The sequence below is a fragment of the Eurosta solidaginis genome, chromosome X (assembly GCF_040869045.1).
Source record: "Eurosta solidaginis isolate ZX-2024a chromosome X, ASM4086904v1, whole genome shotgun sequence".
In the NCBI taxonomy this organism is placed as follows: domain Eukaryota; kingdom Metazoa; phylum Arthropoda; class Insecta; order Diptera; family Tephritidae; genus Eurosta; species Eurosta solidaginis.
In genome coordinates, this window is record NC_090324.1 from 41,451,078 (window position 1) to 41,477,549 (window position 26,472).

General features: G+C 43.4%; 3 pseudogenes; 2 read left to right on the plus strand and 1 right to left on the minus strand.

Annotated features, from left to right (window-relative positions):
- Positions 1-412: 412 nt before the first annotated feature.
- On the minus strand, positions 413-1,396 carry LOC137234868 (protein RCC2 homolog pseudogene; annotated as a pseudogene).
- A 3,926-nt stretch (positions 1,397-5,322) lies between these two features.
- On the plus strand, positions 5,323-15,988 carry LOC137234869 (mitochondrial dicarboxylate carrier-like; annotated as a pseudogene).
- Positions 15,989-16,306: 318 nt separating this feature from the next.
- LOC137234870 (mitochondrial dicarboxylate carrier-like) lies at positions 16,307-16,880 on the plus strand (annotated as a pseudogene).
- Positions 16,881-26,472: the final 9,592 nt, after the last annotated feature.

Sequence of the window (26,472 nt, forward strand, 5' to 3'; positions counted from 1 at the left end):
TCATGATAATGGCATATCTTCAACATGCTCCTCTAAGACTTTCATGGCTGACAAAAAAAGTTTTTCCCCAAAATTTAAAAGCTGATAACTTAGTTCACAAAAGTTCTTTCGCACGTGCGTGGAGCACAAAAAGTTTCGAATCATTTTTTTTATTTTAACCTTATTTCAAAAGGACAAAATTCCCCAGGGGCAAAAGGAAACCTGGACGGTTGGTATAACCAATGAACAATGGAAACTATTGTTCGTGAAGATCCAATCACTAGCAAGTTTTAGGAGAAATTATTAGCCTTTCAATCCAGGCGTTACGTAGACCTTTCGCCGTCACTGTCTATTTATTTTTCTACGCCACCCTGAATATGTTTAATAAATGCTGGATAAGCTTTAAATAAATACGTTTTTGCAACTGCATTACTCAGTCACCGATAGTATATTCTAGTAACTTATCATATTTGTGTTTAGTTGACTCGTGAGCAGTATCTACTAGTAATATAGCATGAGAATAACCCATAGCGACCTGAGGTATTTTCATATTATCCATTTTGAGGACTTCCTTAGGAACAGTGGACGACCTTGGGAACTCGCCAATACCCAATTCCACATAGGTAGGAGAAGCGCCCTAGGCTAGTAAGGTATCATCAGCTGATAGGATAATAGAAGTGTTTCCGCATCCGACATCAGTAATGTTCCACCCAGATAAGTCCTGAACAGGTTCTGGGTACATATTTGCTTCTCCCGTCTTCTTATTTTGCCCAAATAGAAAGAGTACGCCAAGCTCGTTGAGGACAAGACTAAAGGTTGCGCCACAATATACATTACGTTCATCACGTCCTTGCATGTCGAAAAATTTTATTAAACGAGGTACCATCTCGTCCGTAGGCTCTGCTTGACCAAGGCGCCCAAAGCTGCCACATCCCCAACTATACACACGATTCTTAGAATCAGTGGCGACCGTATGATTATTACCGCAGGCGAAGTCGACAATTTGAACATTCTCTATAGGTATTACATGTCCTTCTTGCCTTTCGCAATATAAAGTACGATTTTTCCTTTATTTTGGAGACGTTTCAAAGTGACAAGATAATTTGTTCGCATGGACGAAATACTTTGCATCTGTGTTATGTCCCAATTGACCGTATTCGGGTAACCGAAATGTATGCAAATTACCTCTAATGTCAAACTCGGCTCCTCAACATATACGAATAATTGGCGGACCACGGTAGTTTATTGGGGTTGGGATACTTACCACCGGCTGGGTGTTACCTATACCACATTGGCCTGACTTATTCTCTCCGCAGGCATAAACAGTACCTGTCTCCGTCAAAAGGAGGGAATGGTGCCGACCACATGCAACTTGGACAACGTTGACGCGTTCCAAACAAAGGAAAAAAGTAGCCATCGAAATTTAAATCAAAGGAAAACACGATTGTCAAAAGCTTGAGATAAAAATCGCTCACATTCTAAAGTTATCAAAGGCATAAAGTATATACACAGAGCGTCTCAAAAGCCAACGCAGTCATAATAAAAACTCCAAATAAACGACGTCGTCGTAAACGAAAAACCACAACTTTATCAACTATTGTTTCCGGAAAACAATAATATTATTGATATGAAATCGCAAATATCACCTACAGCAACAATACCAATGAGCAGTAGTTTACGTGCTCAAATAGATGAATTGAAGCATCTACATAAACCTTTGGGTAGCGATTTACTTTCAAATAATGAGCAGCAAGTTTGTAAAGATTTCATTCAACATACCACCTACAACATATTTATCACTAAAGATGCTTCTATTAAGCGGTGTACCACTTGTTAATAATCTGTCGCCTGCCTTAAGATTCGCTACAAAAAGATTGTTGTACTTTACTTACCATTTAATAAGCTTTTTATTTGTGTACTATTTTACAATAATTTTTATAAAAATACAAAGTATGAAACACTGATTAACACGGCACAAAAAAAGCTAAAATAAAGAATTATTCTAAAAACGATTTTCAAAGCGATTACACTACAAAAAAAAGGTGGTACTAACTGCTTCCACGCGTTTAATAAAAATGCGATCCAGCATAGGCATGATTTTCTTAATAGCTTGTGCCATTTTGTTGATATTACTTCGGAATTTTATAAATGCAGAAATTGGTCCTTTAAAACAAGATGTTTTGCGTGGCAGTGGAGACCCAGGAAGTCGGGCGGGTGCGCCGCAAATAAAAGAAAAGAAAAGACCGAGTTAGTATCACACAATAACAATTTTATTCACTATATTAAAAGTGACACTCTTTGCTTTGTTTATTGCAAGGGGTTTAACAAATTCAAATTAATTCAAATCCACAGGGCATGTGCACATTTAAATTTAGGCAAGTGATTAATTGGAAATCTAGATTCAATAACAATCGCAAATATTAAATTGTAAAAATATATAACCCCACAAAGCGGAGAATTAATTACAGCACACTTTACTATGCACTTGGCAAATTCACATGTAGGACAATTAGTTATCTCAAATATTATTTATAATGAGAATCGCAACTGAGAAAAAAAATGAAAAATGGTTGGTTTGGATAACTCACCTTGGGCTAGCTGCTGGCTCGTAAACGTTCCAAAATAGAAAGAAAGTTCAAAACCGCGAACAAGTCCGCGGCACCTGCCGATAGCTAACTTTCGTTGAGTTTTTCCCCTTCAAAGCTAGCTCTCGGCTGGTGTTAGCCGTTACTGGTAATAATAATAAATAAATAACTAATGTACGTGTTAGGGTGGTCCGAAATATTTAGGCTGGTGGCCTAAACATGCCGGCCCCCTTGCGGCGAGCAACTTGAAACCCGGTGAGTACGCCAGCAACCTTCCCAAGGCGGGATAAACTAAATAAATTTAAAAAATATGATACGTATGTTATGTATAGTAGGATCGTAAGTACGATCTCCGGCGGACATCCATGCTCGCAGTAATGCAGCCTCGCTGAACTGTGAATGAAAAGAGAAAAACGTTAGTGTTCAAGTACGTGGGGTTGCTTGGTTTAAAATGCACCTTGTGGTATAGTTTACGGTTTTATAGTGGGTGGGCTCCGGACACGACGAGGCCGAATATTGTGGCTTGGGTGAGGAGCCCGCCGACAGTCGACGCGGGTGTGCCGCCGACCATAATATTGGGTAGACGTCGGCGCCCAAAGTGAGCAACACTGGCGATGATCGGTAAAACGCCGGATCGGCCAGCTTCATGAACTGGAATGGGGCCGCTACCGACGGGTCCAGATTTGCCGTGGGGTTTAACCTGGCATAGTTTGCTATTACGGTGGCTTGGGTCGTGATCTTTCCCGCGACCCCATACTTTCCTCGAAGAACGATGGTGCACCTCGACAGATGTGCGGTATTGTTACGCTCCAGGTGTAGATCCTTGCACAAATTGGCATCGATAATGCTGGTGGGAGCGCAGGCGTCTAACAGGGCGCGGACCAGGTGTAAACGGCCTCCTGCCTCAATTCTGACTATGGCTGTCGGCGCGATGGCGATCAATGCTCGAGTTATAGTCGGTGCCGTTAAATTATCCCGGAGTCGACCACTTCTGAAGCCGGCTGGGGTTGTTGTTTGGCGCGCGAGGGTGGTGTTGGTACCCTCCTTGCGTGGTGGATACGGGGCCGCTCTGCCAGTAGAGAGTCGGGTCGAGCGGAACGGACGCGGCTCCGCGCCGCCCCGGCGCCCACTGGCATTGCGGTGCGATAGGCGGAAAGGACGGGTCGCACAATTTCGGACCACCCTAACACGTACATTAGTTATTTATTTATTATTATTACCGGTAACGGCTAACACCAGCCGAGAGCTAGCTTTGAAGGGGAAAAACTCAACGAAAGTTAGCTATCGGCAGGTGCCGCGGACTTGTTCGCGGTTTTGAACTTTTTTTCTATTTTGGAACGTTTACGAGCCAGCAGCTAGCCCAAGGTGAGTTATCCAAACCAACCATTTTTCATTTTTTTCTCAGTTGCGATTCTCATTATAAATAATATTTGAGATAACTAATTGTCCTACATGTGAATTTGCCAAGTGCATAGTAAAGTGTGCTGTAATTAATTCTCCGCTTTGTGGGGTTATATATTTTTACAATTTAATATTTGCGATTGTTATTGAATCTAGATTTCCAATTAATCACTTGCCTAAATTTAAATGTGCACATGCCCTGTGGATTTGAATTAATTTGAATTTGTTAAACCCCTTGCAATAAACAAAGCAAAGAGTGTCCCTTTTAATATAGTGAATAAAATTGTTATTGTGTGATACTAACTCGGTCTTTTCTTTTCTTTTATTTGCGGCGCACCCGCCCGACTTCCTGGGTCTCCACTGCCACGCAAAACATTGGTCCTTCGAGCCGGATCTAAAAAAAAAGCTATCGAAATACAACCTGGCGCGTGTGTTTTCAGTGAAACCAGTCTGTATCTTCAGGGTTTTCGTTAGTTGATTTTTTGTTCGGTTACTAACACTCGAGTTTGTTGGATCCCGCGGATCCGAGTTGTGATACTCTTTGGATTGCGCGTAAAGTGCTTACTGCGTGAGAACTGAGTGGCAACTTTGTTTCGTTCATTCAAAATGTCATTCATTCATGGAAATGAGTATAGAGACATTTTGAATGAATTTTCACTATGAAGAAAACTGGTGATGGGTAAGTATGAGTATCGTTCCATTTTTTGATAATTTTATAAATTGACTAATTTTTTATTCTTTTGTTTCGTTTCAGCTCATTACTTCTTTAAAAAACATGGCTTACGTCTAAAGACACCCAAACTGAAAGAAGTCCATATAAATCGTCAATTGGAACAACAGAAATTGAAAAACTGCAACAGCAGCACCACCATCACCAATCCTTGTATAACGCACTTGATCCCACTGCTGATCCAATTTCAGCAGTAAAGACTGATGACACTTATGAACCCTTGAATGCTGCTGGTGCTGCTGTTGCTTGTGCACCGGTAACCAATACACCTGTAGATTCGTTATATTATGCGCTACAAGCAGTCATAGAAGGTATGAGTGCGAAAAGCCGCACAAAAGTTTGAACTTTCAAAAACTGTTCTTGGGCGAAGAGTACGCAAACATCCACAATATGAAAACGATACGTGAAAATCGTGTACTTACAATGGCCTATGAGAAGTTGTTTTTTTTTTTTTTGTGATATGCGCTGGATAGGTTCAGTACCAATATAATAGTTTTGTAATACAGATATTTGGCAAGCGAGCATGGATTATGTTGGAGCAAAATACTCAACAACAAAAAGTACAACGTTAATCTGTTTTGCAAAAGCACAAGTCTTGCCCAAACCCACCCAGAATCTGTCTTTTTAATAGTTAATTATAAACTCTTCATACCAACACCATGTCCAGTATAAATACACAGCGTCAAGGTCGATGGTATTTTGGTGGTATTGCTAGCGCTGGCGCTGCTTGTTGTACACATCCACTAGATTTAGTTAAAATTACGTTACAGACAGCAAGGAAAATTATCTGTTTTACAGTTGATTGCAAAAGTGGTACGAGAACAAGGTGTCATAGCCTTGTACAATGGCTTATCTGCATCCATCCTACGTCAGATGACGTACTCGATGACTCGTTTCGGCATATATGAAGCAGGCAAGAAACAAATCAATACCGATATATTCCTTGGTAAAATCACCTTAGCTGGTTTAGCAGGCACCGCAGGCACCGCAGGCGGTATTGTTGGCACACCAGCTGATATGGTGAAGGTTCGTATGCAAAATGATGTTAAATTACCACCCGAGCAACGCAGGAACTATAAAAATGCTTTTGATGGTTTAATCAAAGTTTATCGGCATGAAGGTTTTGCGCGTTTATTTTCTGGTGCTACAATAGCCACTGGAAGGGGTGTTCTAATGACAATTGGCCAAATTGCATTTTACGATCAGATCAATGCTCCGGCTCGAGTACTTTTTAATTTTTAAAAACCCAGTTAAACTTCGTCTCTCGTTATTAACATAATACGCAAAATCGGGTAATGGGACTGCAGCACGCGATGCCTTGTTTGTTGGGGGAGCCCATCGACATAACCGACATTCGTTCAGTACTTCATCATGCTTTACGTAGTCGTGGAAACTGATAACCGAGTTGGAGTCGTCGAACCGCGATTGCTTCAATGGTGGCTACCAGCAAATTGATTCCGCCACTCGACAAGGTAGGTTTTGCGAAAAACCATTAGCTACAACCATAGTAAATGCAAAAAAAATTTTTTATTTTTTTTTACTTACTACTTAGGCTGACGCTTTGGCATACGGGTTCTCTTTACGTAAAGAGCGACAGCGACACTTTTGAGCATTTAATCACGTTTTGCTATGTCGGCAAAACGCTCATAACCGTTAACAATGTTGGTGGGATGTTGCGAGCGGCTTTAATACGTCAATAGAAAAGCGATGTTGTAGATTGTGCTGCCTTTCTCATGGAGAACAGAACCGATTTCTCTTTAGAGCAAGCATATAGCCTGGACAGGGGGACTCAGGGTGAGTATTAAATGAAAAAAATTTCTGGCTCCTAAAACACGAAACTTTATGCATGTAACCCAGAGCAATGATTTTCTTGGATTTTGGCCCACAAAATTTTCAAAGCTGAAAGAGGCAATCTGTAGGTACGGTGCGAGAAACGTTGGCTAACGGCTAACTCAATGTGCATACATTACCGTGTTGAAACTTGGCCTTAAATTATTTAGCTCGGCATAGCTACACATCGTCTCGCCGCTGCTATTTAAGCTAGTGCAACGCTTTGTAACTATGTATATCCGATGTGACACCGTTTTGCTTCCCCAATGAATCAGCCTTATATTTGGCGCCTTTGCGTTCCTGCCCTTGTTATATGACTAGATACGAGTGCTCACGAAAGAGAAGGTGGATGTCCGCCCTTTTGAGATGTAACTAATAGATCATGGTATAGTTAGTAAATTCATCATAAAATTAAGAAATATTCGAAGCAATTATGCAGTTCGGTACTTGTCAGCTATTCGTAAACTGAATGCTTTTTATATTAAACTCTGTTGGCCTCGTGCCTTTGGCCGAGGGCGTATAGGTTCTGTGGCAGATAGTAGATCTGCGGTAGGGTTCTGTTGGCCTCGTTCGGGGTGAGCGAGAGCTGGGTTAAGCGGGTTGTTGGCCTCGTTTGGGGTGAACGAGAGCTGGGTTAAGCGGGTTGTTGGCCTCGTTTGGGGTGAACGAGAGCTGGGTTAAGCGGGTTGTTGGCCTCGTTTGGGGTGAACGAAAGCTGGGTTAAGCGGGTTGTTATAACGGGTGGGAGTTACAAGTCTCCCTCACCCTCACTGGAGGGTGGTAGTAGGACCAATTTCGTGATTGGTCTGGTGGTTTGTCCCCTTGCCGTATCCAGTTCGACGACTCGAACTCGGCCATCGGGGCCATAATGAAGATTGGCTATCCGACCTAGTCTCCATTCGTTGGGGGGCAGATTATCCTCCTTAATGACGACTAGGTCTCCCTGTTTAAGGTTTGATTGTGGATGCTTCCACTTAACGCGCTTCTGCAATTCGGTGAGATACTCCGTTTTCCACCGTTTGCAGAAGGTTTGATACAGCGCCTTAAGTTTTTCCCATCGATTGACGAGTGATGCGCGATTCTCGCTGACGTCGATCTCCGGTGGAGCTAACAGATGCCCTCCCACGAGGAAATGGCCTGGAGTAAGTGGCTCCAAGTTGGACGGCTCGTTGTAGGAGGGGCTTAACGGTCGAGAATTGAGACAGGACTCGATTCGACAAAGTAGTGTGCTGAACTCTTCAAGGGTAAATTTGTGATCCAAAGCGATCTTCTTGAAGTGGTTCTTGAAGCTCTTGACCCCTGCCTCCCATAGTCCGCCCATGTGAGGAGCTCCTGGTGGTATGAAATGCCATGTCAGGTTTTGGTGACTGTACTTGGATAAAGTTTGGTTGCGAGCGTCCGCCAGGAAAGCTTTGAGTTCTGAGCGGAGAGCTCTGGAGGCTCCGACAAAGTTGGTTCCGTTGTCGGAGTAGATGTTCTTTGGACATCCTCGCCGAGCGACAAACCTATCGAAAGCTGCCAGGAATGCGGCAGTACTGAGGTTACTAGTGGCTTCCAAGTGAATCGCTTTGGTTGCAAAGCAAATAAAGAGGCAGACGTAACCCTTTGACATGCGGCATCCTCTTCCGCTATAAGATTTGATGTCAAATGGTCCGGCAAAATCTACCCCCGCATTGGTGAAAGACCGGGCGAAGGTGGTTCGTTCTGAAGGTAGATCTCCCATAAGTTGGGTTTGGGTCCGCTTGCGGAATATTGTGCACGTTTTGCAATTGTGTATGACCGATCGGATCATATTTTTGACCCTAGGGATCCAATATTGTGTGCGTAGGCGACGAAACATAAGTTGGTTCTCCCCGTGCAGGGTGTCTTTATGGATGAACTGGACAAGAAGTCGTGTGAGCCGGCAGTCATACGGCAGAATAATCGGGTGCCGTTCACTGTAGGGAAGATCCTTGGCCCCTGAAAGACGACCGCCCACCCTCAATATGCCCTTTTCATCGACAAGGGGGGTAAGAGGGAGGATTTCACTCTTTGAACCGATGAGCTTCCCGGAATTTAAACTCGAAAGTTCCTCCGAATAGTGCCTTCGTTGGTAGAAAGCTATTAACTGACTTGTCGTGGCCTGGATTTCATCGGGTGAAATGAAGTGCGATGCCGCTTTAAAGGAAGATTTTGTCTTAGGATTGGTTCTTTGGATAAATCTTCGAACATACGATATGACCCTCAAGGCCCTGGACAAATTGGAAAACCGTTCGAGGAGGTCGTCTTTCTCTTTTATTTTTGAAGTTGTATGAACCTGCACCCGTTTTTCCTCTATGTTAGTCCGATAGTCCTTTTCTTGTATTGGCCATTCTGTCTTCTCTTCTTGTAACCAAGAAGGTCCCTGCCACCACAAAGAGTTATTGACTAACTCCTTCGCTGATAGTCCTCGGCTAGCCAGGTCTGCAGGATTGGATGCGGATTCTACGTGGTGCCAGGATTTGTTTCCTACCTTTTCTACTATTTTCGTTACTCGATGAGCGACAAAGGTTGACCAAGAACAAGGGGGTTTTCTTATCCACGCCAAAACAATCGTGGAGTCTGTCCATAGGTGTAGATTGAAATTTTCTAAATGCAGATTTTCACGCACTGCTTCGATGGTTTCGGCCAGCAACACTGCACCGCATAGCTCTAATCGGGGTAAGGAAACTGTTTTAACGGGTGCTACTCTTGTTTTTGCTATTAATAAGTTAACGTAGACCTCATCCTTTATCTTTGCTCGTAAAAAGACTGTCGCGGCGTAAGCTTTTTCCGAGGCGTCGCAAAAGCCGTGTATTTCAACGTCGTTGGTTGGCGTAAAATACACCCAACGTGGGATACAAATTCCGTTAATGGAGGGGTATTCCTGCATAAAATTATGCCATCGGTCTAGGGTTCCTGCCGACACTGGTTCGTCCCAGTCAGTCCCCTCTAGCCAAATGTCTTGCATAATGATTTTTGCAACAATGACGACTGGGGCGAGCCAACCTAGGGGATCGAAAAGTTTAGCGATTGCAGAAAGTATTGTCCTTTTCGTTAACATATCCCGATTTTCAATTGGTTTTGCCGTGAAGTAAAAATAATCCGCATGCGCGTTCCATCGAATACCTAGGGTCTTGACCGTACTCGTGTCCTCGAATTCCAAAAAGTCTTCGTTGAGCAGATGAGGTTTGGGTATTCCTTTAAGTATTCTTGAGCAATTTGACGTCCATTTGCGGAGGGAAAAACCAGCGGACTGTAATGCATCTGTGATTTCATCGCGAGCTTTGAGTGTAGATTCGATGCTATGTCCCCCGGCTAGAACGTCATCGACGTACATACCTGTCCGTAAGATATCTGCGGCAATGGGTAATGAAGTTTCAACGTCGTCTGCTAGTTGGTGCAGTGTCCTTATCGCCAGATAAGGAGCACAATTGACTCCAAAGGTGACTGTCTTTAATTCGTAGACGCTGATAGGTCACTAGGATTGTTGCGAAAAACTATTCTCTGGAATTGTGTTTGGTTCGGCTTTACCAATATCTGCCGGTACATCTTTTCGATGTCGCTATTAAAAACATATTTAAAGAATCTCCATCGCAGGAGTAGAATCGTTAAGTCGGCCTGAAGCACTGGGCCTGTATAAAGTACGTCGTTTAGGCTTGTGCCATTGGATGTGGGACACGAAGCGTTGAACACCACACGAACTTTGGTCGTGGTGCTTTCCTATTTTATAACCGCATGATGGGGTAAGAAGTAGCAATCGGTCACGTGGGGTGGTATGATCTTTGGAACTTTTGACATATGTCCCAATGTCTCATATTCCGCTAGTACCCTATTGTACTCTGTCTGTAGGGCCGGTGTCTTGGCTAGGCGCGTCTCATTCCGGTAGAATTGGGAGCAGACGCCGTTTAGGGAAGGCCCTAAGGAGATGTTGTTGGGAAAATCCTGTTTAAAAGGAAGGGCGACAGTATATTTGCCATCGGAATTTCTTTCTGTTGTAAGTCTGAAAAGTTCCTCGCAATAGGCATTATCTTCGTTAAGTGCCCTTTTCTTAGGTACGTTTTCAAGTTCCCAGAAAGCGGTTAGTTGCTTGTCTAGGCTGATTTCATTAAAAAAAGATACCCGTGTATTAGTTGGGTGAGGTACTTTTGCACGGCCAGTTAGAATCCAACCGAAGACGGTTTCATGGGTGAGAAGCGTATTTAGAACGTTCTTCCTTATACCGTTCAGTATTATCTGGGGATAAATGTCGCCTCCAAGTATTAGATCGACTGGTTCATTAATGAAGAACCTTTTATCCGCCAGAATCAGATCAGGGAACGATTGCCGAGTCGTTGCGCTCACTTGGCAAGTCGGAAGGTCCCCTGTTAATTGGGGCAGGACTAGGACCACTGTATCGATGCTCACTAAGGGGTCTGTGAGCGAACCTAACGTAATCACACATGATTCCTTTACCTGTGCAGATGGGGTATTATTTATTCCTGACACTTGCACATGCAGACGTTTGGATGGAAGGTTTATTCGCTTTTTTAGTCTTTCTGTTATGAAAGAGCATTCGGACCCAGAGTCTATCAGCGCTCTGGCGGAAAATTTCACTCCATTATAGTGTATATTAACACGTGCTGTTCCTAGTAACACCCCTTTAGTGGTGTTAGCATGACACGAAGAGACGTTATTAGCATTATCTTGTCTTTTTTCAGACGCCATCCTTGCCCTAGCCTGCTGTGAGGTTGAAGGTGTGTTGTCGGTGGCGTTTTGAGTCCACCTCTGTGGAGTTGTCTTTGGTTGTGCTGTCGGAAGATGGAGCAAGGTGTTGTGCCTCGCGTGGCATGTGCTGCAATTAAATTGGCTAGTGCAGCGTGTCACGGTGTGTCCACCCGACAGACAATTCAGACAGTAACTATTGTTTTTGATAAATTCAATTTTTCCTGACGTGGACAACCTACGAAATTTTTGGCAATTTCGTAATTTGTGCTCTGTACTGTTGCACATCTTACAGGCTGATTTGGGTACGCTGGCTTGGTAAACCCCAAGTTTCGTAGAATTTTCCCGAGAGTTTGAATTTTGACTTTTGGGTGCTTTTGTGGTTTTGTTACCTCTAAGATCAGAAACCGTCTCTAATGTCTGGAAGCGATTGGACAGGAATTTGTCCATATCCTCCCATTTTGGGATATCTGTTTTTCGTTCTACGGTCTGTTCCCAAAGAGCCAACGTAGATTCAGGGAGTTTTGTGGAGCATAGGTAGGTTATAATTGCATCCCAATTTGTGATGTCAATATTATGACATTGTAATGCAGAAATGCAATTGTTTATCTCCCGTTGCAATTTTTTGATGGAGGTTCCACACTCCTGTTCGACTGCCGTCAGATTAAATAAAAGTTTTAATTGTGTGTTGACGAGGATATGTTTATTTTCGTACCTGTCGCTTAGATTTTTCCAGGCGGTTGCAAAACCCTCGTTTGTTAATGAGCACCTGCCCACTATTTCTTTTGCCTCGCCTTGAGTTTTTTGTTTTAGATAATATAATTTCTCGACATCTTTCAGATCAGTATTGTGGATGTATATCGCCGTGAACATATCTCGAAAAGCTGGCCAGGAGAGGTAGTCGCCTTTAAATACATCGGTGTCACAAGGCGGCAGCCGCATTTTATGTCCACGGCGCGAGGAGTCTTCCTCCTTTGCTTCATCTTTCGCCGGCTGTGGGGTGATAGCTTCGGCTTCAGCCGCCACAGCAGACATGCATTGCAGGTAGCATGCAAAGCAACTTTTATTTTTCTTTCTTAATGAGCTGAGCTCGTCTTTGGACAGTTCAGAATTGCTGAGAAGACTTTCATATGTGGACTTGGTCTTCTTCCATAGTGCCCTTAGCTCCTCTTGCAGTAGTGCAAGGGTGTGCTTGTTCCGGGATTCGGCCGGGGTGGAGTTGAACTCTTGTTCAAACTCCACTATGGAATCAGCCAATCTAATATAAGTCTCCATTGATTTTATTAATTTGAATATTTTGTCTCTTTGAAGGTGTCGAGCTCGGAGGTAAACGACTTAGTGGCTTTGGTGTAAATGCAGCCACAACAAAAAATTATAAGAGTGTTTTCGTTTTTGCTGTGATTGCGCTGTATAGGTAAAAGCTTTAGGAACACACGAATTCTGATTGAATGTGTTAACACAGATAGCAATCTTATGTGAATAGTGCTAAGCAAAAATTTAATCAAATGTAAATTATGCCGTGTATGTAATGTGGCCGGTGATAGGAACCACTTATAGAAATCCTCACGAGGATTGTGCAAGCCACAGATAGAAATCCTGACGAGGATTTAATGTGTATGCAGTGATATGAAAATAAACACAAATAGAAATCCTGACGAGGATTTAGTGTGTATAAAGTGATATAAATGTAGTGATATGCAGCACAGATAGAAATCCCCATGAGGAGCCCGCCGACAGTCGACGCGGGTGTGCCGCCGACCATAATATTGGCGTAGACGTCGGCGCCCAAAGTGAGCAACACTGGCGACGATCGGTAAAACGCCGGATCGGCCAGCTTCATGAACTGGAATGGGGCCGCTACCGACGGGTCCAGATTTGCCGTGGGGTTTAACCTGGCATAGTTTGCTATTACGGTGGCTTGGGTCGTGATCTTTCCCGCGACCCCATACTTTCCTCGAAGAACGATGGTGCACCTCGACAGATGTGCGGTATTGTTACGCTCCAGGTGTAGATCCTTGCACAAATTGGCATCGATAATGCTGGTGGGAGCGCAGGCGTCTAACAGGGCGCGGACCAGGTGTAAACGGCCTCCTGCCTCAATTCGGACTATGGCTGTCGGCGCGATGGCGATCAATGCTCGAGTTATAGTCGGTGCCGTTAAATTATCCCGGAGTCGACCACTTCTGAAGCCGGCTGGGGTTGTTGTTTGGCGCGCGAGGGTGGTGTTGGTACCCTCCTTGCGTGGTGGATACGGGGCCGCTCTGCCAGTAGAGAGTCGGGTCGAGCGGAACGGACGCGGCTCCGCGCCGCCCCGGCGCCCACTGGCATTGCGGTGCGATGGGCGGAAAGGACGGGTCTCCGCGCCATCCCCGTGTTCCATGTGTCGCTGATTGCTTTTCTGCTTCTCATGCTGAAGCAGCGGTCGGAAGGATCGTGCTTCTCCACTGGCCGTTGGGGCGATGGCTAAGGCGGCTGCACCTCTCGTGAACTCTTCCATCTCCTTCTCCTCCTCTTCCACCTGTTGGGCCCACGATCGTGTGTCCTCGGTGATGTTGATCGATAGCACCTCGTCGCTTTCGTCGTCGTCGCGCTCTTCGTCAGGGATCGGGCGTGGCCGTGCTTGCTCGTCCTCCATGTGAAGCGTGGTGTGGTGTGGTTCACGGCAGCGGTAGCAACGGTCGTTGCTAGGACATATCTCTAACCGATGGAACGGCGATAGGCAATTGGGGCAGTGCCGGTGTATCAGGACGGCCCGGAGGCGTTCTTCTGCCGACATTCCCCTGTACCGCGGGCATAGTCGTATGCCGTGGTTCTTCTGGCACAACCGGCAGGAGACGGTGAAGGAGTCAACGCGTTGCTCCGTCTTGGTGCGTTTGACCGAGAAACCCGTCATTCTGGAACGGGAACTTGTTATTATTTGTTTTGCATTTTAAGGGAATTGGGTGGCGTATGGGCGGAGAGTAGAGGCTTAATTGGTCGAGCTTGGGGTTGGCGTACTGGGGATAAAGGGTTGTGTGGAACGAATAATCTTATTAAGTTATTCTGTCGATGTAATGATGGGTTTGTAGTGGTTGAAACCACTGTTATATTTAATATAATTTTATTGAGATACGCCTAAAGGTATCTTTAATTTTGGTAAATATCCTCATCATAACGAAATTCTGATATTGAAAGCAGTCATTTTTTGGTGTTTGCCTAATACAGGCAATATGCGGTAATATACGCTACATTTGTGTAGCAGATGGTATCACGAGTTACCCGTGTATTTTCACGGCTCCTTGTAGTTGCCCTACAAAAATTTGGTCACAAAACTCACCCACGCCGATACAAATGTGGCTGTGAATATAACCTATGAATCCCGGTAAAATGACTAGTCAAATGACGTCTTGCATATAAATGTGCGAAAAATGTAAAGAGGCCTTTACTCGCTGTCTGGGAACACTCTTTGTGTTGATTTGGGCCATGTTGTGTGAGAATCACAAATTGTGGTGTGTTTGTTGATTCCAACACAACCCTGGCGGGAATAGCCTACACTAACGAGTGTGGTAATTTGTAAAGCTGTCAGCTGTTCACTCTTCCAATCGTTGGAATGAGACCGCTGTGCGGTGCTGCCCATTGCAATGTATTGATACATAATGGTCATGTCATGAGAGTATTTAGGGACAGCTTGCGTCTGAGTCCTGACGCGACATTAAATTTAAAGTCTGTTCTAAAAAGTTTAATTTCTCCATTGTTTGTAGCATCGAAAGCATAGATGACACTACTTTATTCCTGCTGGGATTTCAAGCAAAAAAGGGACTGACGAAAGTCTGTCGAAACTTCAATACACAAACAAAGCAATTTCTGTCATGAAAGCGAGACCACCATTGTGTGCCATGTTTTTGTTTATGTTTTACATTTTAATTTTGCACTACCCTTTTTAACAATGAAAACGATGCAAATAGACCGCGAGAATTATTTCGGTCTCGAGTGGTTTCACCTTTTGTTTTCACAAGAAAGTTGGTTTTAATTGTGTTTCTGTGCACCAAATTGTCAAACTACAACCTTTTCTCAACAAAAATAAAGAAGAAAAAGACGGCCGGATTTAAAAAAAAACTATCGAAATACAACCTGGCGCGTGTGTTTTCAGTGAAACCAGTCTGTATCTTCAGGGTTTTCGTTAGTTGATTTTTTGTTCGGTTACTAACACTCGAGTTTGTTGGATCCCGCGGATCCGAGTTGTGATACTCTTTGGATTGCGCGTAAAGTGCTTACTGCGTGAGAACCGAGTGGCAACTTTGTTTCGTTCATTCAAAATGTCATTCATTCATGGAAATGAGTATAGAGACATTTTGAATGAATTTTCACTATGAAGAAAACTGGTGATGGGTAAGTATGAGTATCGTTCCATTTTTTGATAATTTTATAAATTGACTAATTTTTTATTCTTTTGTTTCGTTTCAGCTCATTACTTCTTTAAAAAACATGGCTTACGTCTAAAGACACCCAAACTGAAAGAAGTCCATATAAATCGGCAATTGGAACAACAGAAATTGAAAAACTGCAACAGCAGCACCACCATCACCAATCCTTGTATAACGCACTTGATCCCACTGCTGATCCAATTTCAGCAGTAAAGACTGATGACACTTATGAACCCTTAAATGCTGCTGGTGCTGCTGTTGCTTGTGCACCGGTAACCAATACACCTGTAGATTCGTTATATTATGCGCTACAAGCAGTCATAGAAGGTATGAGTGCGAAAAGCCGCACAAAAGTTTGAACTTTCAAAAACTGTTCTTGGGCGAAGAGTACGCAAACATCCGCAATATGAAAACGATACGTGAAAATCGTGTACTTACAATGGCCTATGAGAAGTTGTTTTTTTTTTTTTTTTGTGATATGCGCTGGATAGGTTCAGTACCAATATAATAGTTTTGTAATACAGATATTTGGCAAGCGAGCATGGATTATGTTGGAGCAAAATACTCAACAACAAAAAGTACAACGTTAATCTGTTTTGCAAAAGCACAAGTCTTGCCCAAACCCACCCAGAATCTGTCTTTTTAATAGTTAATTATAAACTCTTCATACCAACACCATGTCCAGTATAAATACACAGCGTCAAGGTCGATGGTATTTTGGTGGTATTGCTAGCGCTGGCGCTGCTTGTTGTACACATCCACTAGATTTAGTTAAAATTACGTTACAGACAGCAAGGCAAATTATCTGTTTTACAGTTGATTGCAAAAGTGGTACGAGAACAAGGTGTCATAGCCTTGTACAATGGCTTATCTGCATCCATCCTACGTCAGATGACGTACTCGATGACTCGTTTCGGCATATATGAAGCAGGCAAGAAACAAACCAATACCGATATATTCCTTGGTAAAATCACCTTAGCTGGTTTAGCAGGCACCGCAGGCGGTATTGTTGGCACACCAGCTGATATGGTGAAGGTTCGTATGCAAAATGATGTTAAATTACCACCCGAGCAACGCAGGAACTATAAAAATGCTTTTGATGGTTTAATCAAAGTTTATCGGCATGAAGGTTTTGCGCGTTTATTTTCTGGTGCTACAATAGCCACTGGAAGGGGTGTTCTAATGACAATTGGCCAAATTGCATTTTACGATCAGATCAATGCTCCGGCTCGAGTACTTTTTAATTTTTAAAAACCCAGTTAAACTTCGTCTCTCGTTATTAACATAATACGCAAAATCGGGTAATGGGACTGCAGCACGCGATGCCTTGTTTGTTGGGGGAGCCCATCGACATAACCGACATTCGTTCAGTACTTCATCATGCTTTACGTAGTCGTGGAAACTGATAACCGAGTTGGAGTCGTCGAACCGCGATTGCTTCAATGGTGGCTACCAGCAAATTGATTCCGCCACTCGACAAGGTAGGTTTTGCGAAAAACCATTAGCTACAACCATAGTAAATGCAAAAAAAATTTTTTATTTTTTTTTACTTACTACTTAGGCTGACGCTTTGGCATACGGGTTCTCTTTACGTAAAGAGCGACAGCGACACTTTTGAGCATTTAATCACGTTTTGCTATGTCGGCAAAACGCTCATAACCGTTAACAATGTTGGTGGGATGTTGCGAGCGGCTTTAATACGTCAATAGAAAAGCGATGTTGTAGATTGTGCTGCCTTTCTCATGGAGAACAGAACCGATTTCTCTTTAGAGCAAGCATATAGCCTGGACAGGGGGACTCAGGGTGAGTATTAAATGAAAAAAATTTCTGGCTCCTAAAACACGAAACTTTATGCATGTAACCCAGAGCAATGATTTTCTTGGATTTTGGCCCACAAAATTTTCAAAGCTGAAAGAGGCAATCTGTAGGTACGGTGCGAGAAACGTTGGCTAACGACTAACTCAATGTGCATACATTACCGTGTTGAAACTTGGCCTTAAATTATTTAGCTCGGCATAGCTACACATCGTCTCGCCGCTGCTATTTAAGCTAGTGCAACGCTTTGTAACTATGTATATCCGATGTGACACCGTTTTGCTTCCCCAATGAATCAGCCTTATATTTGGCGCCTTTGCGTTCCTGCCCTTGTTATATGACTAGATACGAGTGCTCACGAAAGAGAAGGTAGATGTCCGCCCTTTTGAGATGTAACTAATAGATCATGGTATAGTTAGTAAATTCATCATAAAATTAAGAAATATTCGAAGCAATTATGCAGTTCGGTACTTGTCAGCTATTCGTAAACTGAATGCTTTTTATATTAAACTCTGTTGGCCTCGTGCCTTTGGCCGAGGGCGTATAGGTTCTGTGGCAGATAGTAGATCTGCGGTAGGGTTCTGTTGGCCTCGTTCGGGGTGAGCGAGAGCTGGGTTAAGCGGGTTGTTGGCCTCGTTTGGGGTGAACGAGAGCTGGGTTAAGCGGGTTGTTGGCCTCGTTTGGGGTGAACGAGAGCTGGGTTAAGCGGGTTGTTGGCCTCGTTTGGGGTGAACGAAAGCTGGGTTAAGCGGGTTGTTATAACGGGTGGGAGTTACAAGTCTCCCTCACCCTCACTGGAGGGTGGTAGTAGGACCAATTTCGTGATTGGTCTGGTGGTTTGTCCCCTTGCCGTATCCAGTTCGACGACTCGAACTCGGCCATCGGGGCCATAATGAAGATTGGCTATCCGACCTAGTCTCCATTCGTTGGGGGGCAGATTATCCTCCTTAATGACGACTAGGTCTCCCTGTTTAAGGTTTGATTGTGGATGCTTCCACTTAACGCGCTTCTGCAATTCGGTGAGATACTCCGTTTTCCACCGTTTGCAGAAGGTTTGACACAGCGCCTTAAGTTTTTCCCATCGATTGACGAGTGATGCGCGATTCTCGCTGACGTCGATCTCCGGTGGAGCTAACAGGTGCCCTCCCACGAGGAAATGGCCTGGAGTAAGTGGCTCCAAGTTGGACGGCTCGTTGGAGGAGGGGCTTAACGGTCGAGAATTGAGACAGGACTCGATTCGACAAAGTAGTGTGCTGAACTCTTCAAGGGTAAATTTGTGATCCAAAGCGATCTTCTTGAAGTGGTTCTTGAAGCTCTTGACCCCTGCCTCCCATAGTCCGCCCATGTGAGGAGCTCCTGGTGGTATGAAATGCCATGTCAGGTTTTGGTGACTGTACTTGGATAAAGTTTGGTTGCGAGCGTCCGCCAGGAAAGCTTTGAGTTCTGAGCGGAGAGCTCTGGAGGCTCCGACAAAGTTGGTTCCGTTGTCGGAGTAGATGTTCTTTGGACATCCTCGCCGAGCGACAAACCTATCGAAAGCTGCCAGGAATGCGGCAGTACTGAGGTTACTAGTGGCTTCCAAGTGAATCGCTTTGGTTGCAAAGCAAATAAAGAGGCAGACGTAACCCTTTGACATGCGGCATCCTCTTCCGCTATAAGATTTGATGTCAAATGGTCCGGCAAAATCTACCCCCGCATTGGTGAAAGACCGGGCGAAGGTGGTTCGTTCTGAAGGTAGATCTCCCATAAGTTGGGTTTGGGTCCGCTTGCGGAATATTGTGCACGTTTTGCAATTGTGTATGACCGATCGGATCATATTTTTGACCCTAGGGATCCAATATTGTGTGCGTAGGCGACGAAACATAAGTTGGTTCTCCCCGTGCAGGGTGTCTTTATGGATGAACTGGACAAGAAGTCGTGTAAGCCGGCAGTCATACGGCAGAATAATCGGGTGCCGTTCACTGTAGGGAAGATCCTTGGCCCCTGAAAGACGACCGCCCACCCTCAATATGCCCTTTTCATCGACAAGGGGGGTAAGAGGGAGGATTTCACTCTTTGAACCGATGAGCTTCCCGGAATTTAAACTCGAAAGTTCCTCCGAATAGTGCCTTCGTTGGTAGAAAGCTATTAACTGACTTGTCGTGGCCTGGATTTCATCGGGTGAAATGAAGTGCGATGCCGCTTTAAAGGAAGATTTTGGATAAATCTTCGAACATACGATATGACCCTCAAGACCCTGGACAAATTGGAAAACCGTTCGAGGAGGTCGTCTTTCTCTTTTATTTTTGAAGTTGTATGAACCTGCACCCGTTTTTCCTCTATGTTAGTCCGATAGTCCTTTTCTTGTATTGGCCATTCTGTCTTCTCTTCTTGTAACCAAGAAGGTCCCTGCCACCACAAAGAGTTATTGACTAACTCCTTCGCTGATAGTCCTCGGCTAGCCAGGTCTGCAGGATTGGATGCGGATTCTACGTGGTGCCAGGATTTGTTTCCTACCTTTTCTACTATTTTCGTTACTCGATGAGCGACAAAGGTTGACCAAGAACAAGGGGGTTTTCTTATCCACGCCAAAACAATCGTGGAGTCTGTCCATAGGTGTAGATTGAAATTTTCTAAATGCAGATTTTCACGCACTGCTTCGATGGTTTCGGCCAGCAACACTGCACCGCATAGCTCTCATCGGGGTAAGGAAACTGTTTTAACGGGTGCTACTCTTGTTTTTGCTATTAATAAGTTAACGTAGACCTCATCCTTTATCTTTGCTCGTAAAAAGACTGTCGCGGCGTAAGCTTTTTCCGAGGCGTCGCAAAAGCCGTGTATTTCAACGTCGTTGGTTGGCGTAAAATACACCCAACGTGGGATACAAATTCCGTTAATGGAGGGGTATTCCTGCATAAAATTATGCCATCGGTCTAGGGTTCCTGCCGACACTGGTTCGTCCCAGTCAGTCCCCTCTAGCCAAATGTCTTGCATAATGATTTTTGCAACAATGACGACTGGGGCGAGCCAACCTAGGGGATCGAAAAGTTTAGCGATTGCAGAAAGTATTGTCCTTTTCGTTAACATATCCCGATTTTCAATTGGTTTTGCCGTGAAGTAAAAATAATCCGCATGCGCGTTCCATCGAATACCTAGGGTCTTGACCGTACTCGTGTCCTCGAATTCCAAAAAGTCTTCGTTGAGCAGATGAGGTTTGGGTATTCCTTTAAGTATTCTTGAGCAATTTGACGTCCATTTGCGGAGGGAAAAACCAGCGGACTGTAATGCATCTGTGATTTCATCGCGAGCTTTGAGTGTGGATTCGATGCTATGTCCCCCGGCTAGAACGTCATCGACGTACATACCTGTCCGTAAGATATCTGCGGCAATGGGTAATGAAGTTTCAACGTCGTCTGCTAGTTGGTGCAGTGTCCTTATCGCCAGATAAGGAGCACAATTGACTCCAAAGGTGACTGTCTTTAATTCGTAGACGCTGATAGGGTCACTAGGATTGTTGCGAAAAACTATTCTCTGGAATTGTGTTTGGTTCGGCTTTACCAATATCTGCCGGTACATCTTTTCGATGTCGCTATTAAAAACATATTTAAAGAATCTCCATCGCAGGAGTAGAATCGTTAAGTCGGCCTGAAGCACTGTGCCTGTATAAAGTACGTCGTTTAGGCTTGTGCCATTGGATGTGGGACACGAAGCGTTGAACACCACACGAACTTTGGTCGTGGTGCTTTCCTCTTTTATAACCGCATGATGGGGTAAGAAGTAGCAATCGGTCACGTGGGGTGGTATGATCTTTGGAACTTTTGACATATGTCCCAATGTCTCATATTCCGCTAGTACCCTATTGTACTCTGTCTGTAGGGCCGGTGTCTTGGCTAGGCGCGTCTCATTCCGGTAGAATTGGGAGCAGACGCCGTTTAGGGAAGGCCCTAAGGAGATGTTGTTGGGAAAATCCTGTTTAAAAGGAAGGGCGACAGTATAATCGGAATTTCTTTCTGTTGTAAGTCTGAAAAGTTCCTCGCAATAGGCATTATCTTCGTTAAGTGCCCTTTTCTTAGGTACGTTTTCAAGTTCCCAGAAAGCGGTTAGTTGCTTGTCTAGGCTGATTTCATTAAAAAAAGATACCCGTGTATTAGTTGGGTGAGGTACTTCTTCACGGCCAGTTAGAATCCAACCGAAGACGGTTTCTTGGGCGAGAAGCGTATTTAGAACGTTCTTCCTTATACCGTTCAGTATTATCTGGGGATAAATGTCGCCTCCAAGTATTAGATCGACTGGTTCATTAATGAAGAACCTTTTATCCGCCAGAATCAGATCAGGGAACGCTTGCCGAGTCGTTGCGCTCACTTGGCAAGTCGGAAGGTCCCCTGTTAATTGGGGCAGGACTAGGACCACTGTATCGATGCTCACTAAGGGGTCTGTGAGCGAACCTAACGTAATCACACATGATTCCTTTACCTGTGCAGATGGGGTATTATTTATTCCTGACACTTGCACATGCAGACGTTTGGATGGAAGGTTTATTCGCTTTTTTAGTCTTTCTGTTATGAAAGAGCATTCGGACCCAGAGTCTATCAGCGCTCTGGCGGAAAATTTCACTCCATTATAGTGTATATTAACACGTGCTGTTCCTAGTAACACCCCTTTAGTGGTGTTAGCATGACACGAAGAGACGTTATTAGCATTATCTTGTCTTTTTTCAGACGCCATCCTTGCCCTAGCCTGCTGTGAGGTTGAAGGTGTGTTGTCGGTGGCGTTTTGAGTCCACCTCTGTGGAGTTGTCTTTGGTTGTGCTGTCGGAAGATGGAGCAAGGTGTTGTGCCTCGCGTGGCATGTGCTGCAATTAAATTGGCTAGTGCAGCGTGTCACGGTGTGTCCACCCGACAGACAATTCAGACAGTAACTATTGTTTTTGATAAATTCAATTTTTCCTGACGTGGACAACCTACGAAATTTTTGGCAATTTCGTAATTTGTGCTCTGTACTGTTGCACATCTTACAGGCTGATTTGGGTACGCTGGCTTGGTAAACCCCAAGTTTCGTAGAATTTTCCCGAGAGTTTGAATTTTGACTTTTGGGTGCTTTTGTGGTTTTGTTACCTCTAAGATCAGAAACCGTCTCTAATGTCTGGAAGCGATTGGACAGGAATTTGTCCATATCCTCCCATTTTGGGATATCTGTTTTTCGTTCTACGGTCTGTTCCCAAAGAGCCAACGTAGATTCAGGGAGTTTTGTGGAGCATAGGTAGGTTATAATTGCATCCCAATTTGTGATGTCAATATTATGACATTGTAATGCAGAAATGCAATTGTTTATCTCCCGTTGCAATTTTTTGATGGAGGTTCCACACTCCTGTTCGACTGCCGTCAGATTAAATAAAAGTTTTAATTGTGTGTTGACGAGGATATGTTTATTTTCGTACCTGTCGCTTAGATTTTTCCAGGCGGTTGCAAAACCCTCGTTTGTTAATGAGCACCTGCCCACTATTTCTTTTGCCTCGCCTTGAGTTTTTTGTTTTAGATAATATAATTTCTCGACATCTTTCAGATCAGTATTGTGGATGTATATCGCCGTGAACATATCTCGAAAAGCTGGCCAGGAGAGGTAGTCGCCTTTAAATACATCGGTGTCACAAGGCGGCAGCCGCATTTTATGTCCACGGCGCGAGGAGTCTTCCTCCTTTGCTTCATCTTTCGCCGGCTGTGGGGTGATAGCTTCGGCTTCAGCCGCCACAGCAGACATGCATTGCAGGTAGCATGCAAAGCAACTTTTATTTTTCTTTCTTAATGAGCTGAGCTCGTCTTTGGACAGTTCAGAATTGCTGAGAAGACTTTCATATGTGGACTTGGTCTTCTTCCATAGTGCCCTTAGCTCCTCTTGCAGTAGTGCAAGGGTGTGCTTGTTCCGGGATTCGGCCGGGGTGGAGTTGAACTCTTGTTCAAACTCCACTATGGAATCAGCCAATCTAATATAAGTCTCCATTGATTTTATTAATTTGAATATTTTGTCTCTTTGAAGGTGTCGAGCTCGGAGGTAAACGACTTAGTGGCTTTGGTGTAAATGCAGCCACAACAAAAAATTATAAGAGTGTTTTCGTTTTTGCTGTGATTGCGCTGTATAGGTAAAAGCTTTAGGAACACACGAATTCTGATTGAATGTGTTAACACAGATAGCAATCTTATGTGAATAGTGCTAAGCAAAAATTTAATCAAATGTAAATTATGCCGTGTATGTAATGTGGCCGGTGATAGGAACCACTTATAGAAATCCTCACGAGGATTGTGCAAGCCACAGATAGAAATCCTGACGAGGATTTAATGTGTATGCAGTGATATGAAAATAAACACAAATAGAAATCCTGACGAGGATTTAGTGTGTATAAAGTGATATAAATGTAGTGATATGCAGCACAGATAGAAATCCTGACGAGGATTCAATGTGTATGCAGTGATATGGAAATAAACACAGATAGAAATCCTGACGAGGATTTAGTGTGTATAAAATGATATAAATGTAGTGATATGCAGCACAGATAGAAATCCTGAGGTTCTAGTCGGTGCAAAGTGATATTAAGCACGGATAGAAGTCCTGAAAGGATTTAATGTGTCTACAGTGATATGCAATGCAGAGAAGAGAATCGTCTGCAAATATTTAATGTGTCTTAACAGGTGTGTTGGACACAGATAGAAATATTTTGAAAACTTAGCGTGTTTAAAAAAAAATTAAAAACGCAGATGGTAATCCCAATGTGGATATAGTGTAAAATGTGAACCACAGATAAAAAATCCCAATGAGGATTTAATGTGAAACACAGATAGAAATCCTGACGAGGATTAAATGTGTATACAAAGTGAAAGTGAACGCTGAGTATTCCCGAGTAGCCAACCAGGGATCTTTCCCAATATAAAAAATAAATTTGTTTATCCAACTTACTGTGGAAAATTACAATTTAAAGTATTTATTAAGAAAAAAAAAGTGATAAAGCTACAGCTATATGATATAAAACTCAGTATAAATTGTGTGATCAAGCCACTAGCCACCCAACGTAGTGATACCTTTTTTTGGCTTTTGGTAATATTTCAGCTCGCAAACTGATTACTAAAGTGAATTCCGTAATAGACAAGCTACGGCTATCAACCAAGTGAAATTATGGTTCCTGACTAGGAAGTTTGTCAATGTATGTGACGATGAGGGGGTACAACACAGTGCAGTGATGAGTGTGAAAAAAAACTAAAAAAAATTCACTGACTGTCTGCCTTGAGCGGTGTCGAGTAACCCTTACCACTGGTGGGGGGAATTACCCGATCGTCAGAAGGCGATTGGTGTGTTTATAACCACGAATTCTAACAATTTCACTTGCTTTGCCTTTTTTGTCTAACACGGAATGCACTTTCCGTGCGTAAATCACGCAACTAAAAAAAATGTTTTGTGCAACCAAGCAACCACGTACCTTGTGTTTTTAGTTGATCGATGGGCAGCGATTTGTTGATGTGATGGGACTGTAGAGTGATGACAAATTGTGATGATGATATGATGTGTATGACTGTAAGATGTGGATGTGATGCTAATGTATGTGTTTGATGATGGACTTTGACTGATGAGTATGATGATGATAAGATTGTATGTGATGTCGTGACGATGATATTAGTGGACTGTATGATTGATAATGGACTGTATGATGATGTGATCTCGACGTCAATAGACTGTATGTGATGATTTGTGGCTGTATGTGTGCTCGCTTGTTTTGTGTTTTCGCTGGTTTTTATGTTGTTGGATATAATAAATAACCTCTTTCGACTTTGTTCGCTTTATCCAAACTATGAAAATTGGCAAAAATTTTTTAAAAAAGTGCTGTTTTCTCTGGAGTATGCGTCTGTATATTAATTTCTTCGGCGCGTAAGGACCAATGTTTTGCGGGGCAGTGTGGTCCCGGGGAAGTCGGGCGTGTGCGTCGCAAATAAAAAGAAAGCAAAGCAAAGAATTAGGGCGAGTAATAACAAATGTATTCACGTTATAAACAATATAAATTCTCAGCTTTATTTATTATCAAAAGGGGGATTGCTTCACAAACTAACTCGAATTCAATGTTATTAAAATTGTTAATTACACATTCGTGCACGGCAAATGTTAGTAATATGACGACCGCAAATTGTTGGATAAATTATAATTCAAAAATAGAAATATTGGTGGCTGATTGCCAGACAATTGCCAAGTGCAAATTCTAATGTTAAAATCGTAATTATTAAGAAGAATCACAATAGCAAAATGCGATTATAGCGTAAATTATATGCACAACCTACGAAAGGATACGTAATATGATAACTCACCTGTGAGATAGCTGCTGGCTCGTAAACGTTCCAAAATAGAAAGAGAGTTCAAAACCGCGAACAAGTCCGCGGCACCTGCCGATAGCTAACTTTCGTTGAGTTTTTCCCCTTCAAAGCTAGCTCTCGGCTGGTGTTAGCCGTTACCGGTAATAATAATAAATAAATAACTAATGTACGTGTTAGGGTGGTCCGAAATATTTAGGCTGGTGGCCTAAACACAAGAAAAATTGTTCTTCAGAAACTTGTGAAAATCAAAAACTTGCGCGCACACACGTGTAGTAGGTCTCACTTGGGCTAATCGGAATTTTCTCGTTCAGGAAGTGGAAAAGTGTAGTAAATGTCAAAATTTCTACACTTCACTTCTGACAGTCAAGCAGTCAAGCATCACAAATCACACACAGAAGATTGTGAATTCACGAGCTCAATATTGCTTCTTTCTGCGCGTCTACGTCACACTTGACTGCTTCAGCGAATGATTGGTAGAGATATTTTATACGCGACATGTAGTGTGGCAGCGCGACAGGGGGTTTTCGAAGTGATTTTTGCCTGAGGTTAACGTCTGTTTTGCAATGCTTGACCATGATGGAATTACAGAAGGTGGTGCACTGCGCATGTAAACAGGAGTTCCAATATTTTTAAGGGCAATTTTTACGTCATTCTCTTTCAGCTCTTGTGTTTTTTTCCTCTTTCTTCTCACGGCCTTTCGC